General features: G+C 39.0%; 1 pseudogene; it reads right to left on the bottom strand.

Moving 5' to 3' along the window:
- Positions 1 to 11,598: 11,598 nt before the first annotated feature.
- On the bottom strand, positions 11,599 to 13,285 carry LOC102503325 (eukaryotic translation initiation factor 3 subunit E pseudogene; annotated as a pseudogene).
- Positions 13,286 to 18,995: the final 5,710 nt, after the last annotated feature.

The following is an 18,995-nucleotide window of genomic DNA, read 5'->3' as shown; positions in this document are numbered from 1 at the left end:
CAGTTAGTGCAGTGTCACTGGACTCCCATGTAGTCGACCGCAATTTGAGTCCCAGACCCTGTGGCTTAAACTCATGCCGGGTGTGTGTGCGTGCGTGCCCAAGATCCCGAGAGGAGAATGGAGGAGAAGGAATTGTGGCGTGGCCATCCCCCCTGGGAGGTGATTTCTTGCTTTCTGTCTCTCTGTCTCTCTCTGTCTTTCTGGCCAGCACACGCGCCCTATAGCAAACAAACAAACAAACAAACAAAAACAAAAAAACTCAAAAAAAGAGAAATGTACATCTATAAATAAATTTTCATTAGTAATGTTATCTATACCAGAAAGAGAGCCCTCCCCTTCACCATTTTCATACCTGAGAAACTTCTATCTGCATACTAAGGCAACCTTTATTCTCCATACACTTCCCCCTCACCCTCCCATAGTTTCTCTCCACGATGCTTCCCACCCAAATCTGAAGGTCCTGTTCCTTTCTGTAGCTCAGGGTAATGCCCAAGAGGTTTTCAAGAAGTTCGTGGAATATATGTATTTTGAAAAGATTATGCATGGATCTCAATGTTTTCTGCACCAAAAAACCCCTCACACTAACTTGTTATAACATGTCTAAACAGGATCTAGTTTGAGGCATTAATAAGGATATGACTTCAGTTCAAAAAGAGCCCCATTTTAGAGCAACATGAATTCTGCTGAAATTGAAGCAAGAACAAACATCGAGTTCATGGTGAGGCTTGGATGGAAAAATAGTGAAATCATTGATGCGTTACAAAAAGCTTATAGGGACAATGGCCCAAAGAACTCAGCAGTTTACAAATGGATAACTCATTTTAAGAAGGGAGGAGACGGGGCTGGCGAGTGGCATGGTGGTTAAAGGTGCTGGACTCCCACATGGCTGACCACGGTTCAGGTCTCGGACCTGGTGGCTTGCTTTCTCACTTCCTCTCTCTCTCTCTCTCTGATCAAACTGGAAAATGATAATGATAATAATAATAAATAAAGTTAAATAAAATAATTCTTAAAAGAAAAAAAAAGAAGGGAGGAGACAATGTTGAAGATGACACTTGATGCCCACAGCATCGGCAGACCATCAATATCAATTTTTAAGGAAGTAGTTAATCTTGAAAAGGACTGATGACTAACAGCATTAACAATAGCCAACATAGTAGACATCTCAATTGATTCAACTTATACAATTCTAACCAAAAAGTTAAAGATGAGCAAGCTTCCTGCTCTATGGGTGATGAAACTGTTGCACCTGGATCAGCTGCAGACAAGGGCAGAGCTTCCGATGGAAATTTTAAACCAATGGTATCAAGATCCTAAAGTGTTTCTTCAAAGAATTGCAGCAAGAAATGACACATGGCTTTACCAGTATGACCCTGAAGACAAAGGACAGTCAAAGCAATGGCTGCCAAGAGGTGAAAGTGGTCAAGTCAGAGTAAAAGCAGACTGTTCAGGAGCAAAGGTCATGGCAACAGATTCGGGAGAGGGTGCTCAAGTTTTTAGGAATTTTGCTTATTGACTTTCTGGAGGGTTAAAGAAGGATAACCTCTGCTTATTATGAGAGCGTTCTGAGAAACTGTCCCTCAAACTATAATCACCTCCCAAGGCCCGAAGACCTCCTCATGACTTTGTCCAAAGATAATGACAAGATTGCCTTATAATTTTGCTTCAAGACAATGAATAACTTACCTTTTGCTTCTAAATGTACACACACACTGATCTCTTCCCTATATAAGCTCTATGTTCTACCCTCTACTTGGGAGATAGTTATAGGCTCTGGTTTGCTCTCTCCTCAGTGTTGACCTCAAGAAATAAATTCTTTTCCTATTCACTAACTCTTATCTTCCAATTTTTTTTTTTTGAGAGGTTTGTGCTATAGGGTGTGTATGCTCACCAGACAGACAGAGAGAGACAGAGAGACAGAAAGTGAGAAATCACCCCCCAGGGGGGATGGCCACGCCGCAATCCCTTCTCCTCCATTCTCCTCTCGGGATCTTGGGAACATATGCACACATGCCCAGCATGAGTTTTTGAGCCATGAGGTCTGGGACTCCAACAGGGGTTGACTACGTGGGAGTCCAATGTAACCATTACACCATTTGTTGGTCTTGTTTGCTTTATTTAATTTTATTTATCGTTGTTACAGTTTTTTAATTTGTACAAGGCACATGCACTTACTAGAGAGAAAGTGAAAAAGCAAGCTGCCAGGTCGAGGACTCAAACCATGGTTGGCAATATGGAAGTCCAATACCTTAACCAGTATGTCGTCTGGCTCCCAATATTGTTTTTTGTTGAGTGGCAAATAGTACAGACCTGATTTCTGTAGTGGATGGTCTAGGCATCCCTGCCCATTTTGGCAATAAAGGCACCCCAAGTTTTAACATTTAACCATTTTAACAAGCACTATACTTAACCACCTATGCCAGTGAAAGTCTTTGCTTTCTTAGGTTATCTATGGGAGTAAACATTTTGTGCTATGGTGGCTTCATCTTTTTGCACCCTTTATTTATCTTTTGCTATACGGTGTGTGCATTCGCCAGAGAGAGACAGAGAGAGAGAAAGAAAGTAAGAAATCACCCTCCAGGGGTAATGGCCATGACACAATCCCTTCTCTTCTCTTGGGAATTTGGGCACGCATGCATGCACATGCCCAGCATGATTTTAAACCACAGGGTCCGGGACTCAAATTCCACAGCCAGTCAGGTGGAAATCAACACCTACACACCACCTGCTGGTCCACTGCACCCTCTTTTTTTTTTTCCTTTGGAGAGGTTTTTGCTACAGGGTGCATGCGCTCACCAGAAAGACAGAGACAGCGACAGAAAGTGAGAAATCCCCCCCCCCCAGGAGGGATGGCCACACCGCAATCCCTTCTCCTCCATTCTCCTGTTGGGATCTTGGGCACACACACATGCGCCTGGAGAGGTTTTTGCTACAGGGTGCATGCGCTCACCAGAAAGACAGAGACAGCGACAGAAAGTGAGAAATCCCCCCCCCCCAGGAGGGATGGCCACACCGCAATCCCTTCTCCTCCATTCTCCTGTTGGGATCTTGGGCACACACACATGCGCCTGGAGAGGTTTTTGCTACAGGGTGCATGCGCTCACCAGAAAGACAGAGACAGCGACAGAAAGTGAGAAATCCCCCCCCCCCAGGAGGGATGGCCACACCGCAATCCCTTCTCCTCCATTCTCCTGTTGGGATCTTGGGCACACACACATGCGCCTGGAGAGGTTTTTGCTACAGGGTGCATGCGCTCACCAGAAAGACAGAGACAGCGACAGAAAGTGAGAAATCCCCCCCCCCCAGGAGGGATGGCCACACCGCAATCCCTTCTCCTCCATTCTCCTGTTGGGATCTTGGGCACACACGCACACGCGCCTGGCGTGTGTTTTAAGCCACCGGGTCAGCAGTTGGCTAAAATGGAGGCTGAATCAGAACTTGATAAAAATTATTTTTATGACCTTTTCTCATAAGCAAAAATAGAACTGTATACTTTAAAAGAAAATATCACAAAGTCTTTGTGAAACGATTTATTAAAACATTTCAAAAATACACAGCTCCAAACTAGAACATATTCATAAAATTTCTGACTTAATTTTCATTGGAAATATTCTGCCAATAGGAGCAAATTGAAGACAATGCAATTGGATAAGCAGGTTAGCCCCTTGATATTACTTTGGCTGGGACCCAATCTTTTAAAGAATTAAAACCAACCATCCTGTCTTATAAACTGAGCCTTTGCTAAAACTAAAATGGGGCTCTAAAAGCAATTTAAAGTCTACCTATTCTTTTTGCCAATCCCTAAACCTCACCTATTCAGCTCAAGATGTTTGTAGATATTATAAGAGCTCAGGATATCGGAAATGGAACTGTCCTGCACTAAAGAAATAGAAGGAAAAGTTTAACTACTAATTACCCTAAATTTTTCATAATACACAAATATGCTCCAAAACTGCCTTTTGGAGAACACTTGCATTCTTTCTCCACGAGTTTGAAATGTAAATTTTCTACCCTTTCCTACCTGAGTGCCCTTCCTTGTGACATGCAAACTTCGGGAAATTATTCTTATCAGAAGAAGAAGAAAAAGGAAATACTAATATTTAGAAACAAGCAAATAAACAGTCTTAAATCTTGGCATGATGGTTAAAGCAGCTAGATGCTACATGGCCTACTACATGGTTTGAGCTCCAGACCCAGGGGCTTGAAAAATCTGCCTGGCATATGTGCATGCATGCCTAAAATCCCAAAAGGAGGGAGAAACAGAGGCAAAGGGATGTAACATGCCTATTCTCCACGGTCATGAAGAAGGACCCGCTTTCTCAGTGCGCCCCCTCTGGTGAGCACAGATGCCCTCTGAAAAAAATGTAAGAGTCTTTTTTCAAGAATTATTTTATTTTCCCTTAACACTTTGAATATATTTTCCCATTCTTTCCTCACTAGCATTGTTTCCCATGAGAGGTCTGCTGTTAGCCTAATGGGATATCCTTTGTAGGTAACTTGATGCTTTTCTCTTGCCAATCTTAGTATCTTGTCTTTGTCTCTGGTTTTGGTCAATCTGGCTATAATGTGTCTTGGAGAAGATCTTTTTTGGGTTGATTCTATTTGGGGTCCTTTGTATTTCTTGGGACTGGATCTTTGAATGCCTCTCTAGGTTTGGAAAGTTTTCTTGAGGGATTTCATGGAATAGATTATCAATGCCCTTATTAATCTCTTCGCCTTCTGGGATACCAATTATCCAGATGTTTGGACATTTGATGGTATCTAGTATTTCTCATATATTATTCTCATTTTTCTTAGTGTTAAAGGAAAAGCAATTTCAACCAAGATTACTGTACCCGACAAGATTATCCTTCATGTGGGAAGAAAAGACAAGAACATTCTCAGTTAAAGAAAACCTGAAAGAATTCACCAGCACAAGACCAGATCTCCAAGAATATCAGCAAAATGAAATACAGACACACAGAAATAAGAGTTCAAAAACTAAGGGAGTGGCCAACTTAATTGTAGGGAGAAGTCTGGAGTTGAATATTATATCCCAGAATTTAATTGGGAAAATTGAACCACGACTTGTGTGATCAATACAATGTGGGGGAAAAAGAGTGGAAGACTACTGTAGACATCAGAGGTAGTGTGAGAAGAGGGTGGGAAAGGACAGAGGGTCAGACATAGGGGGAAAATATACGTATATATATATATATATAAAACTAGAAATGGAAAGTGTTTCACGATAACTTGCATGATTAAGCCACTATGCAGTATATTCTGGATTGGAAATCACATTTTGTATGCTGTGACGATGCTTAGGGAATGAATGTGAATTAAGTTAAAAAAAAGTTTCAGAAAAAAATATAAAACTGTTTTTCTTTTAATTAAAAAAAAAGCATTGAAAATACCTATTTGATGACTGCAGTAAGCTATTTAGCCCCAGCTAGGTGCTACTTTATAGTATGTTCATTCTACTCACTGAGATTTATGCCTAAAGTCAGACTTGTGTTCATGGATATGTATATATCAGCTGTGCTTGCTACTGAAAATATTTAGATTAATTAAGATATTTAGTGAAACAATAAAATGTGGAGGAAAAAGGCATAGAAAGCAACAATAGATACTAGACACAGTATGGAAGGGGGTGGGCAATTGCAGAGTGTGAGAGATAGGGAATTGAGGATGGGAAAAAAGGCAAAATATTCAGGAAACAAGAAATGGAAAATTATTTGTTGACAATAACACATAAGTTGATGTGCTTGATTGAGCCAATATACAGTGTATTCAGGATGGAAACATCTTATTTTGTATGCTATAATGTTGTACAGTGAATTAATGCAAATAAATAAATTTAAAAATTAAAAAATATAAAAAGAATTATTTTATTTAAATTTATTTATTTACTTAATTACTTATTTTAATTTTACCAGAGAGGGACAGAGTAAAAGAGAGAGAGAGAGAGAGAGAGAGAGAGAAGAAAAGTGAGAAAGTAAGTAAGCCACCAGTTCTGGGACTTGAACCATGGTTGTCCATGTGGGAGTCCATTGCCCTTAACCACCATGCCATGACCTTTGTGAAGATCCCTCAAGTATATGTTTTTGTACATGTGATGTTGTCCTACCTTTAGGCTGTATTGTCAAAATTAATGTGCAACAGAATTCTATTTAGTTGACTTAAATAAAATAAACTTTCATATAATGAAGTATTTCTAAAAACTCTGAAAAGTAGGAACTAACCTAAGGGCTTTTTAAGTTCACAAGAACTGGGACAATATACATATTTTTAATTGCTGGAAGATGTGTACATTTTCTAGGAGAGAGACACAGAGACAGGGAGAAAGTACTCTCCACAGTGGGGTGTGGGTATGCCTCAATCTCTTCTCCATTTTTCTGTCCTGTTGGGATTTGGGGTGTGCACTCACACGTACCTGGCATGTTTTTCAAATCACAAGAGCTGGGATTCAAACTGTGGGCAGTCATGTGTGATCTAACTCCCTTAAGCAAAGGCTATGGAGCTGGCCAAAGTTGGGATAATCTTTGGTATTACTGAGTAAAAGCTAGCTTAACTTCATTGTTTTAATTGAAACAAGCATGTCTTCAGAGTTATCAGCATTAAATAGAATGCAAACACACTTTTTTTTTTTTTTTGCCATTGGGTGTGTGCACTCCCCAGGAAAAGACAGAAACAAAGACACTCAGAGGGAAAGTGAGTAGTCACCCCTCCCCTCCAGAGGATGGCCACATTGCAATCCTTTCTCTTCCATTCTCTTCCTGGGATCTTGGGCATGCAAGTACATGTGCCCAGAGTGAGTTTCAAGCCAACAGGTCTGGGAATCAAAGCACAGTCAGCCATGAGGGAGTGGAGACACAACCACCAAGCCATCTGCTGGCCCCAAAACACACAAGTTTTATTCTACCCAAGTTCACTAGTCAAGTAAGTTTGTTCTCTCTATTAGATGTTTAAACTATGTGTTCAATCCAAAAACAAATGTGCAAGTGAGCAGCGTCCTTTGCCTCATGTTTATCAAGCACAGCAGAAAAACAAACGAGTATCTAACATTCGGATTTTTGCATCTGTGATACTTGCCCAACATGCACATACTGCAAAAATATTGAACAGGGAAGTCATTAAAGATGGTAGCTAGCTTTGCTTAATGTCTCATGAACTTTTCGTAAATAAGCCAAGATTATTATGAAAAACAAGTGAATTGGGACCAGCATATGGCAGAAAGGTTACGTCACTGGACTCTCACATAGTGAGCCACAGTTTGAGTCCTGGACAAAGTGGTTTAAACCTCATGCCAGGCATGCACATGCACACATACGAGTGTGTGTGAGTGTGTGTGTGTGTGTGTGTGTGTGTGTGTGTGCGTGCCCAAAATCCCGAGAAGAGAATGGAAAAGAAGGAATTGTGGATTGGCCATCTCTCCTGGGGGGTGATTTCTCTTTCTGTCTCTCTGTCTCTCCGGCAAGCACACGTGCCCTATAGCAATTATGGGACAAGCGGTTGGCGTAATGGCTATGTTGCTGGACTCCCATGTAGTGGACTGTGGTTCAAGTCCCGGAGTCCCGGATCCAGTGGCTTAAACTCACATCAGGCACATACGCGTGCATGCCCAAGATCCTGAGAGGAAAGTGGAGGAGAAGGGATTGAGGTACACCTGCCCTATAGCAGGGCGCGTGTGCTCGCCAGAAAGACAGAGATAGAGAGACAGAAAGTGAGAAATCATCCCCCAGGGGTTATGGCCACATCACAATCCCTTCTCCTCCACTCTCCTCTTGCGATCTTGGGCATGCACACACAGGGCGTGAATTTAAGCCACTGGGACCAGGACTTGATCAGTGGTCAACTACATGGGAGTTCAGCGACATAGCCATTACACCACCTACTGGTCCCTTAAAAATTTTTTTAAGTGAATTAAATAGATATAAATAGGACAAAAGTTTATAAATGAACTTTTCAACAATAATTATGCTATGTAATATGTCTACTTAAAAAATAGTTTCAATAAATTTCTTTCTTTTCCTACTCCTATAAAGTTACACTTAATTAAATTAAATAATAGCTATTCATTGAATATACAGAAGATTATTTACAAATAAAATAAAATACCAAAACATTAATTGCTGAACATAAGTTTAAACTTATCATTTTTGGCTTCTTATTACAAAAGAACAAGATATTTGGGTCTGTTAGTAAACACAGTCTATAAAGGAAGCATAGTTTCCAGAAATTATAAAATAGTATCTGCATTGATTTGCCAATCTACAGAATGCTCATGTAAAATTTCATAATCACTTACTTCTTTTTTTTTTCTTTTTTTGGAGAGGTTTTTGCTATAGGGCGCATGCACTCGCCAGAAAGACAGAGAGAGAGAAAGAGAGAAATCACCCCCCAGGAGGGTTGGCCACTCCCCAGTCCCTTCTCTTCCATTCTCCTCCTGGGATCTTGGGCACACACACATGCGCCCGGAGTGAGTCTGAAGCCACCAGGTCCACAGGGGCTATCTTTTAAGAAATAAAAGGGATTGGGGATAGCAGGTGGCATGGTGGTTAAGGTGCTAGACTCCCACATGGATGACTGTGGTTCGAGTCCTGGACCTGGCAGCTTGCTTTTTCACTTTCCTTCTCTTTCTATCTCTTTCTGGTGATAGCAAATTAAATAATAATAATAATAATAATAACAATATTCTCTTTTTTGTTTCGGAGAGGTTTTCACTATAGGATGTGTGTGCTCGCCAGAAAGAGAGAGACAGAAAGCGAGAAATCACTACTCCCCAGGGGGGATGGCCATGCCACAATCCCTTCTCCTCCATTCTCTCGGGATCTTGGATACGCATGCACACATGCCTCATGTGTGTTTAAGCCACCAGGTCCGAGACTCAAACCGCAGTCGACTACATGGGAGTCCAGCAACATAGACATTATGCCAACTGCTGGTCCCAACAATAATAATAATAATTTTTTTGAAAGATTTTTGCTATAGGGCGTGTGCGCTTGCCAGAAACAGAGAGACACAGAAAGTGAGAAATCACTCCCCCAGGGGGGATGACCATGCCACAATCCCTTCTCCTCCATTCTCTCGGGATCTTGGATACGCATGCACACATGCCTCATGTGTGTTTAAGCCACCAGGTCCGAGACTCAAACCGCAGTCGACTACATGGGAGTCCAGCAACATAGCCATTACATCAACTGCTGGTCCCAATAATAATAATTCTTTAAAAAAAAATTAGTCAAAATATCAAAAGTGAACTGAAGCCCCGCCTAAGTGGTGCAGTTCATAGCATGCTGGAAGCCACAAAGCTGACTGCAGGTTTGGAGTCCTGGGTCAGTCTGAAAACATGCTGAGTGAACATGCAGGCATCCAAGATCCTGAGGAGTTAGAGGGCCAGGGAAAGGGCATCAGGGTGTCCCTGTCAAGGGTGCTTTCTTTCACTCTCCCTCTTTCTCTCTCTTGAGTGTGTATGCATGTACTCTACATCATTTTTTTTAAAAAAGTAAACTGATGCAAAACTAGAATTTGGTCTCTTTTAAAACAATGAAATTTTCTTGGAGTATTCACTTGTTCTTGGTAAGAAACTATGAAAGGTTTTTCTTTACCTTTAAAGTAATCTGCCTGGGAAACCAAAAACTTCTGCTTTCTCATAATGCTTTCCATTGCTTCATGTTGCCTTATTAGATTCACAATTACTTAAGAAAATAAACTGTTCTATATTTTAAAAATTAAGGTATTTTAAAACTAACGTCCTATATTTGTCTTTGAAATACATAACTGTTACTTCAATTCACTGATAATTAAGTATTATTCCATACTGATCTATGATCATATTTAATCAAGTGTTTTAAACCTTTTCTGGTCATAGTTTAAATTATGACCTGGTAGCTTGAAAATCACAGTAGGTGTGTGTGCGTGTGTGTACCCAAAATCTTGATGGGATGGAGAAGTGGAGGACAGGGGTTGCAGTGTGACCACATCTGGCTGGGGAGTGTTTCTCTCTCCTTCTCTTTCCTTCTCCCTTTCTTCACTGCTCTCTCTGGAACATGTATACACGTTATAATAATAATAATACATAAAATAAAATAAACCTGTTGACATTTTGACAGCTTTCCAAAATGACTTTCCAAATTAAATCTTTTTTTTTTTTTAAAACACAAATTAACTTAGAGAATTTCGGGATGGGCCTCTGAAATACTGGATTTGTCCTCTCTCCTTCTCAAAAGATATTTAACTAATTAGGTGTATTTGATATATTAACTTTTTCCTTTTATAGGTTTTTGCCATAGGGCATGTGTGCTCATCTGAGAGCGACAGAGAGAGGGAAAGTAGTAAGTCACCTCCTAGGGGAATGGCCAGACCACAATCCCACTCTCCTCTTGGGATTTGGGGCATGCATACACACGTGCCTGGCATGATTTTCAAGTTTTCAGATCTAGGATTCAAACCATGGTCAGCATGTGGGAGTCCAACACCTGAACTACCACGCCACCTGCTGGCCCTGATACATTAACTTTTGCATGGAAATCATTGTCAAAAAAGAATAGTGGAAGGGAGGGACCAAGGTGGTTAACCAGAAACATTCACTGCAGTGTTTCTCCAGGAAGAAAGGCTATAAAAGTTGGGTAAATGCATACTTCCAGCAGAGCAGTGAGGTGAGACTGAGGAAGTGCAAGAAAAAGACAGCAGGAGATCCTGGAGCAATGGGTCCCTACCTGGAAGAGTAAAGGGAGCCAACCATCTGAACTCAGTGAGGCGCCAAAATCTCTGAAGGAATTTCATACTCCCACTCGGACCCCAACACTCCCCACCTGCAGAAGACCACTGGAACTGGCACAGAGCTAACATACATCATAAGGAAGTACACAGATTTATCATTTCAGAGAAAACATTGGCCCTCCCACCCCATTCCCACCACAAGCCCCAAGGCTCAGCATCATCTGAAGAGCCAACCAATAGCTCATGATCAGGACCAGGCAATCTTGCAGCTCTGTAGCTCTGTGGGAGTGGGGGCACAACATAGAGAAGAATCCCCTGTGATTGGAAGAAACAGGGCCAACAGTTATAAAATACACATTTTCCTCAGCCCTATGTGAAACTTTTTTTTTCAGAGTTTTTTTTGTGTATGTGTGTAGGGTGCATGCGCATGTCAGAAAGACAGAGAGAGACAGAGAGAGAAAACGAGAAATCACCCTTTGGGGTATGGCCACACCACAATTCCTTCTCCTCTATTCTCCTCTTGGGATCTTGGGCATACACGCACACGTGCCCAGTGTGAGGTTAAGCCACCGGGTCTGGGACTCAAACTATGGTCGACTACATGGAAGTCCAGTGACATAGCCACTATAACTGTTGGTCCCCCTACGTGGAACATTTTTGAAGACTGACCACATAATATGGCACACAAACAAGCCTTGACAAACTTAAAATAATACAAATCATATCTAGCATCTTTCCTTTTTTTCAAAAAAATTAACTATAGTCAATTTTATTGAAATATTCCAAAATTAATATTTAGTATGCTTTTCTGAAATGTCACCATTTATATAGTGGTTTTATTATTTCATCTTTCTTATGGTTTTTTTTCAGCCTTTCTCTACAGTTTTTCAGTAGAAGCTAGACTTGAGTTGCCCAGTCAGGAGCCTCTGACCTACTGTTCTTTATTTCTTTAAGTTTATTTATTTATTATTATTATTTTTAATTTGCCATAGGGCTTGTACACTCACCAAAGAGAGACAGAAAGAAAGGGAGAAAGTGAGGATGCAAGCGGCCAGGTCGAGGACTCAAACGGAGGTCGGTCATGTGGGAGTCCAGAGTCTTAATCACCATGGCACTTGCTGGCCCCCTGACCTACTATTCTTATTAAATTTTTTCTCTATATTCATGGCCAACATCTGGCTTCTAAAAGGCTGTGAATCTTTTCAATCACTTGCTGATTAGGTGAGACTGCATTGTTAACCCGAACTACATGATCTAATTTGGAATCACCCTTGACATCAGGCTTGCATTCTAATCAAATTCACAATCCACCTTTCAGCTTCCTCTGGAGTCATGTTCAGTTTATCTGTCAAGCTGTTAATGGTGATATACTGGTGGATATGACAAAAAGATAAGCAGTTTTGATAAAATCCTCGAAGCAAACCTCAAAGAAGTCATTCAGAAGTATTGATTCACAGGGCTGGCAGGTGGCATGGTAGTTAAGGATGTTGAGCTCCCATGTGGCTGACCATGGTTCAAGTCCTGGACCTGGTGTCTTGCTTTCTCACTTTCTCTCTCTCTGTTGTTAACTCATTTACTCTGTCGCTCTCTGGTCAAATTAAAATAAAGTTAAATAAAATAATTCCTTAAAAAAAAAAAAAGAGGAGCACTGATTCACATTCCCTCAGTTTTTTCTGAGCCTTTATCAAAATCAAAGTTAACATATAAACACTCAACAAATTTTGTAATTGTAACCTTTATATGTGTAAGACTCTATTGAGTAAATGTGAATAGATTTTTTAGCACCTTGTTGGTGTTTTGGGACATCTTTATTTGTTAAGACTGCTGTAGTCAAATAGCAGAGAATAATGTGGACACATTGTCTGAATTGTATTGAGATACTGTGGCTGGTAAAGGAACAGATCAATAATATTATCATGGCCTTTATGGTGGTTGAAGAAAACAAACAGACCAGTGAATGAGCCACATTTGCTGTTGAAGAGACTGCAGTAGAGAACTCATGGAATGATCATCGATGGTCTCTTTGAACCATGTAAGGTCCCAAGTCTACATTAAGATTTCAGAGGCTAGTTTTCCCCAGAGTGATCATAAACCTTTTCTATCTGTTTCTGGAACCCAAACTCTGAAAAAGTAAAAATATTCTGCTGATCCTGAGCAATTCCCACTTTCATATTAGAATTGTATGTGTCTATTGAGTATATCTTAATATTCCTGCCTAAAACCACACTTCCTGCTAGAGAGTCAAAGAGCCCTTGACCATCTCTGGTTGACCACATTTACCTTGTAGTCTCTGGATTTTCCAACCTCTTCACAATTGGTTTGTTACTGCCTGAAGCTGTTTCAGTTGTACACTAACTGTGGTTCTTTTTTCTCTCAAAGAATGAGGAATATCATCAGAATAAAGGTTTGTGTATATGTCTATAGCAAAATCTATCAAGTTGATATTACCAAGAAGATTAAATTTCCTTTTTAATAATGCTTTTTCATTATATATCTCCTTTACAGAGAGAAACTCAAGGACTGGAAAGACAAGATGACAATCCAAAAAGTGAGAGGTGCAAATCGTCAAGTTGTACTTCGCCATCTTGCCACAGAGAAGGGGACTCTGCCTATGTTTTTCATCGTAATGGAATTAAATTCAAAGTCAATGACAGAAATAGCTTTCAAAAACAAACCAACACATGGAAACTAAACTAGTTTCTACTGAACAACTTTGAAACTGAAGAAATGAATTTAATTTAAAAATTTGTAAAAGCAAATAATACGAAGAACACGATATTCTCCCAAATCTTTTAGATACAGTAAAAGCATACTAAGATGAAAGTTTATAATTAGTACTCTCAAAAACAAAATTGAAAAATGGCAAATAAATAATCCAAAACCATATCTCAAAGAACCAGAAAAGCAAGAACAACAGCAAAACCCCAAAAAGTAATGGAAGAAAAGAAATAATAAAGGTTGGAACAGAAAAAAATAAAATAGAGAATAAAAGAACAATACCCAAAAAATGAAACTAAAACTGTTTTTTAAGAGGACAAACAAAACCAACAAACCGTTAACTAGACTATGAAAAATAAAGAACCCGTATAAATAAAACCAGAAACAAATAAGGCAATATTACAACAGAGATCACAGAAATAAAAAAGATCATTAGAGAATACTATAAGCAACTATATGCCAACAAATTTGAAAACCTAGAAGACAGTAGACAAGTTCTGGACATAGGCATTATATCTATAGAAGAAATAGAAAGTCTGAACAGTTAAAAGGTAAGTAATGAGGTTAAATCAGCAATAAGTAGTCTCCCAACAAAGAAAAGCCCAAGTCTCAATGACTTTGCTGCTGAATTCTACAAAACCTTTAAAGAAGAACTAATGCAAGTTCTTTTTTTGGGGGGCGGGGCAGGTTTTTGCTATAAGGCATGTGTGCTTGCCCGAGACACAGAGAGACAGAAAGCAAGAAATCACCCTGCAGGGGGGATGGCCATGCCTCAGTCTCTTCTCCTCCATTTTCCTCTCGGGATCTTGGGCATGTACGCACATGCACCCGGCATGAGTTTAAGCCACCGGGTCCGGGACTAGAACTATCGTTGACTACATGGGAGTCCAGCTACATAGCCATTACACTAACTGCTGGTCTCCTAACATCAGTTCTACTCGAACTATTTCTAAAACTAGAAGTGCCTTCCCAAACTCATTTTACAAAGTCACTGTCATCTTCAAAAGCAGATAAGGACACAACCAAAAAGAGAGAGAGAGACAGAGAAAAGAGAAAACCATAGCTCAATATTCCTGATGAACATGCAAAACTGCTGAACAAAATACTATTAATAGTAAATAGTATCTAACAGCACATTTGAAAGATTATACACCATAACAAAGTGAACTTTATCCCAGGGAAGCAAGAATAGTTCAACATATGCAAAATAATAAATGTAATACATCGCATTAACAGAAAGAAAAATAAAAAAATGATCATATCAACTGATGCAGAAAAAGCATTTGCAGAAAAAGCATTGGATGAAATACAGTATCACTTCATGATTAAGACTCTCAATAAAATACATATAGAACGTACATTTCTTTTCTTTAAAAGAATTATTTTATTTAACTTTTTATTTATGTATTTATTTACCTTAATTTGACCAGAGAGGGACAGAGAGAGAGAGAGAAGAAAAGTGAGAAGACAAACCACCTGTTCTGGGACTCGAATCGTGGTCAACCACGCTGGAGTTTAGCACCATGCCACATGCCAGCCCCAGAAGGTACATTTCTTAACATTATAAAAGCCATGTATGACAAACCCATAGCTAAGGTCATACAGAATGGGAAAAAGTTGAAAGCTTTCCTGCTAAAAACTGCAACAAGACAAGGTTGTCCACTTTCTCCATTCCTTTTCAACTTAGTGTTGGAAGTCCTACCAATATGATTAGACAAGAGAGTGAGAGAAAAAGGAGGGAGGGAACTCAAGTAAGGAAGGAAGAAATTAAATCATCCCTATTTGCAGATACCATGTTTATATATTCAGAAAATCCTAAAAAAATCCATAAAAAATTCTGTAAGTCATAAGTGAATTTGGTAAAGTTTTAGGATTAAAAAAATATCAATACACAAAAATCTGCAGTTTTTTTATTCACCATACAATGAATAGATCAATGCAAAATTGAAGAAAGCAATTCCTTTTTTTTTTTTTTTTTTTTTGAGAGGTTTTTGCTATAGGGCACGTGTGCTTGCTAGACAGACAGAGAAACAGAGAAACAGAAAGCGAGAAATCACCCCACGCTGCAATCCCTTCTCCTCCATTCTCCTCTCGGGATCTTGGGAACATATGCACACACACCCAGCGTGAGTTTTAAGCCACTAGGTTCAAGACTTGAACTGTGGTCGGCCACAATGGAGTCCAGCGACATAGCCATTACGCTAACTGCTGGTCCTGAAGAAAGCAATTCTATTTACAATAGCCAGCAAATTAAACAAACAAACAAACAAACAAACTTAGGAATAAATCTAATCAAAATTGTGAAAGATCTCTACAATTAAAACTACCAAAAAAAGAAAAGAAAAATTAAAAAAGATACAACAAATGGAATAGCTCTTATTTTTAGATTGGAAGAATCAATTTAACTGAAATGTTAATACTTCCCAAATGAATTTATAAATTTAATGCAATTCCTATTAAATTAGCAGAAACATTCTTAACAGAAATTGGAAAGAATAATAAAACTCGTCTGTAATTGGGAGTCAACAGGTGACATAGTGGTTAAGGTGGCTGGATTCCACATGGCCGACTCCACAGTCCAAGTCTTGGACCTGGCAGCTTGAAAATCACACTGGGGCATGTGTGTACATGCCCAAAATCCCAAGAGGAGACTGGAGGAGAAAGGATTGTGGTGTGGCCATCCCCCTGTGGGGTGATTTTTCACTTATTCTCTCTCTCTGGCACCTGTATATAGCAAAACAAAACAAAACACCTAAAAGAATTAAAAACTGTCTGGAGCCATAAAAGACATCATATTGCCAAGACAATACTGTGCAAAAACAATAAAATTGGTGGCATCTCACTACCTGACTAAAATATATATTACAAAGCTAGAATAATCAAAACAGTATGGTACTGGCATCAAAACAAACACATAGAGCCAGGTAGTGGTGTGGTGATAAGGTTGTTGGATCCAACATGGCTGATGGTGCAGTTTGAATCCCAGACCCAGTGGCTTGAAAAACATGTTGGGCATGTGTGCATATGTGCCCAAAATCCCAAAAGGAGGGAGAAATGGAGGAAAAGGGATTGCAGTATGACTATTCTCCACAGGGTTGTTTTCTCACTTTCTTTCTCTGTCTCTTTCTCTCTCTCTCCCTGGTGAGCACACACATCATCTGGCAAAGAAAAGAAAAGAAAAGAAAAGAAAAGAAAAAGACACAGAATAGAGAATCTATAGATAAAGCCCAAAACATGTAGCCAACTGAATTTTGACAAAGGATACAAGACAATCCAATGGAGAAAACAACAACACATGGTACTGGAAAAACGAAATATCCACTGTAGGAAAATGAAACTAGATCCCTACTTCTTACCAATAACAAAAATCAACTAAAAATGGATTAAAGATTTAAATATAAACCCTAAAACTATAAAACTACTTGTGGAAAACACTTGAAGACATTGGAGGAGGCATAGATTTCTCAAAGAAGGCTCCTGAAGCACAGGTAACAACACCAAAAATAGACAAGTGGATATCAAGCTAAATATATCAAGCTAAAAATATACCAAGCTAAAAAGCTTTTGTACAGCAAATGAAACAATAAACAAAGCAAAAAGATAACCTACAGAATGGGAGAAAATATTTACAATCTACTTCAAATAAGAGATTGATAACCAAAATACATATGTAACTTCAAGCATCTCACCTGCAAAAACAAAAGAAAACAAAACAATCTATTTAAATACTGGGCAATCAATTTGAATAGATAACTCTCAAAGGAAGAAACATGAATACCCGAAAAGAATATTTAAAAAGTTCATCACCTCTTGTATAAGGGAAAAACAAATCACCTAACTCCAGTCAGAATTGCTATAATAAAAACAAAGAACTACACGTGCCGGTGAGAGTGCAGAGATAAGAGAACATTCATGCACTGTTGGTGGGAATGTAAATTAGTATAGTCACTGTGAAAAAACATGGAGATTTCTCAAATATTTACAAATAGAATATCATATGGCCCAGTGATTCCACTCTTGAATACTTTTTCAAAGGACAGGTAATGGTGCTTTCATAGAGACACTTGCTCTTGCACATATACACCATAGAATATTGCTCAGCTATAAAGAACAATGAGATCCTGTCATTTAATACAAAGTGGACAAATATAGACTATTTAATGCTAAATGAAATAAGTCAGACAATGAAAGACAAACATTGTATGTCCCTGCTTAACGTATCCCAAATGTCTCCATTCTATGGTAGAAGTTGAAAGATTCGAAGATATAAAAGTAGAGAGGGCAACTGTAGATATCAGAGACTGCATGTGGAATGAGGGGTTGGGTAGGGGGCACTTAGAAAAAGTGTTTAACAGACACAGAATGCATGTAACAGGCAAATAGGTTATGAAACAATAAACCACAATAGAGTTTAAAAAAAAGGAGACTTGCCAATTTTATACACACACATATATATAAAACAAAAAAGTGGAACAAAAATTGAAGCTTCACAATATAATATAATGTTCTTTGTTGAAGATGATGAATATGTTAACATCCTAGATTTGATTATCACACACCTCATTCATACCTTGTACTTTACAAAGACACACAACAATTAAATGAAAATAAGAAAATATAAAATAAAATTTAAAAAAAAGAAGTGATGTAGGGACCAGCAGTTAGCGTAATGGCTATGTCGCTGGACTCCCACATAGTCGACCGCAGTTCGAGTCCTGAACCCGGTGGCTTAAACTCACGCTGGGCGCATGTGCGCGTGTGCCCATGATCCTGAGAGGAGAATGGAGGAGAAGGGATTGTGGCGTGGCCATCCTGCTTTCTGTCTCTCTGTCTCTCTCTGTCTGTCTGGTGAGCACACGTACCCTCTAGCAAAAACCTCAACAAAAAAAAAGAAGTGATGTTTAACCTTTTAAAAATTATATTTGTATGGATATATATTATCAATATTTATTGGGGAAATTGTATGAAATACCTAGAACTCTGATATGTCCTGTGTCGGTCATAATTTTTAAGATATTATATAACATATAAATAGCAAAATATCCTTGTTAGTTGCATTATAATGGCCCCTCATCATCACAGGTTTCTGATAAGATTAAGATCATATCATATCATATTGGTCTGGGTAAGAATTTCTATTGATAGAACTTTAATGAAGGAACTATTTATAGCTTACAGCAATCTGGTAAATTATACTTTTGTAAACAGAATTAAAACTTACATTTTCTCCAAACTTGATCTCTCTAGATTTTGGAAACTCAGTATTCTTTTCATGGCAACAGTTATTTGCTTAAATTCAGTAAGAATCTACTGCCTTGTAACAACAACAACAACAACAACAAAACAATTGGAAACATTGATTATATTACTGAGGCTTTGACTGGCAGGTCATATTTGAGAGTGATGTGCATAGAATCAGATGTAACCAGAGAGTTTAAAGGAACTAGGGCTGTTTTTATGGAATCTATAAAGTCCACTGAAGGGAGAAAAATTACTGATCTAATACCTAGCTCAAAGAAGTTCTATAGTCTTACCGGTTATGTAAACACTATTAACTTTCTGGAAGGCCCAGGAAC

Source organism: Tupaia chinensis, unplaced genomic scaffold (assembly GCF_000334495.1).
Source record: "Tupaia chinensis unplaced genomic scaffold, TupChi_1.0 Scaffold138365_1, whole genome shotgun sequence".
In the NCBI taxonomy this organism is placed as follows: Eukaryota; Metazoa; Chordata; class Mammalia; order Scandentia; family Tupaiidae; genus Tupaia; species Tupaia belangeri.
This window is presented reverse-complemented; position numbering and strand designations above follow the sequence as displayed.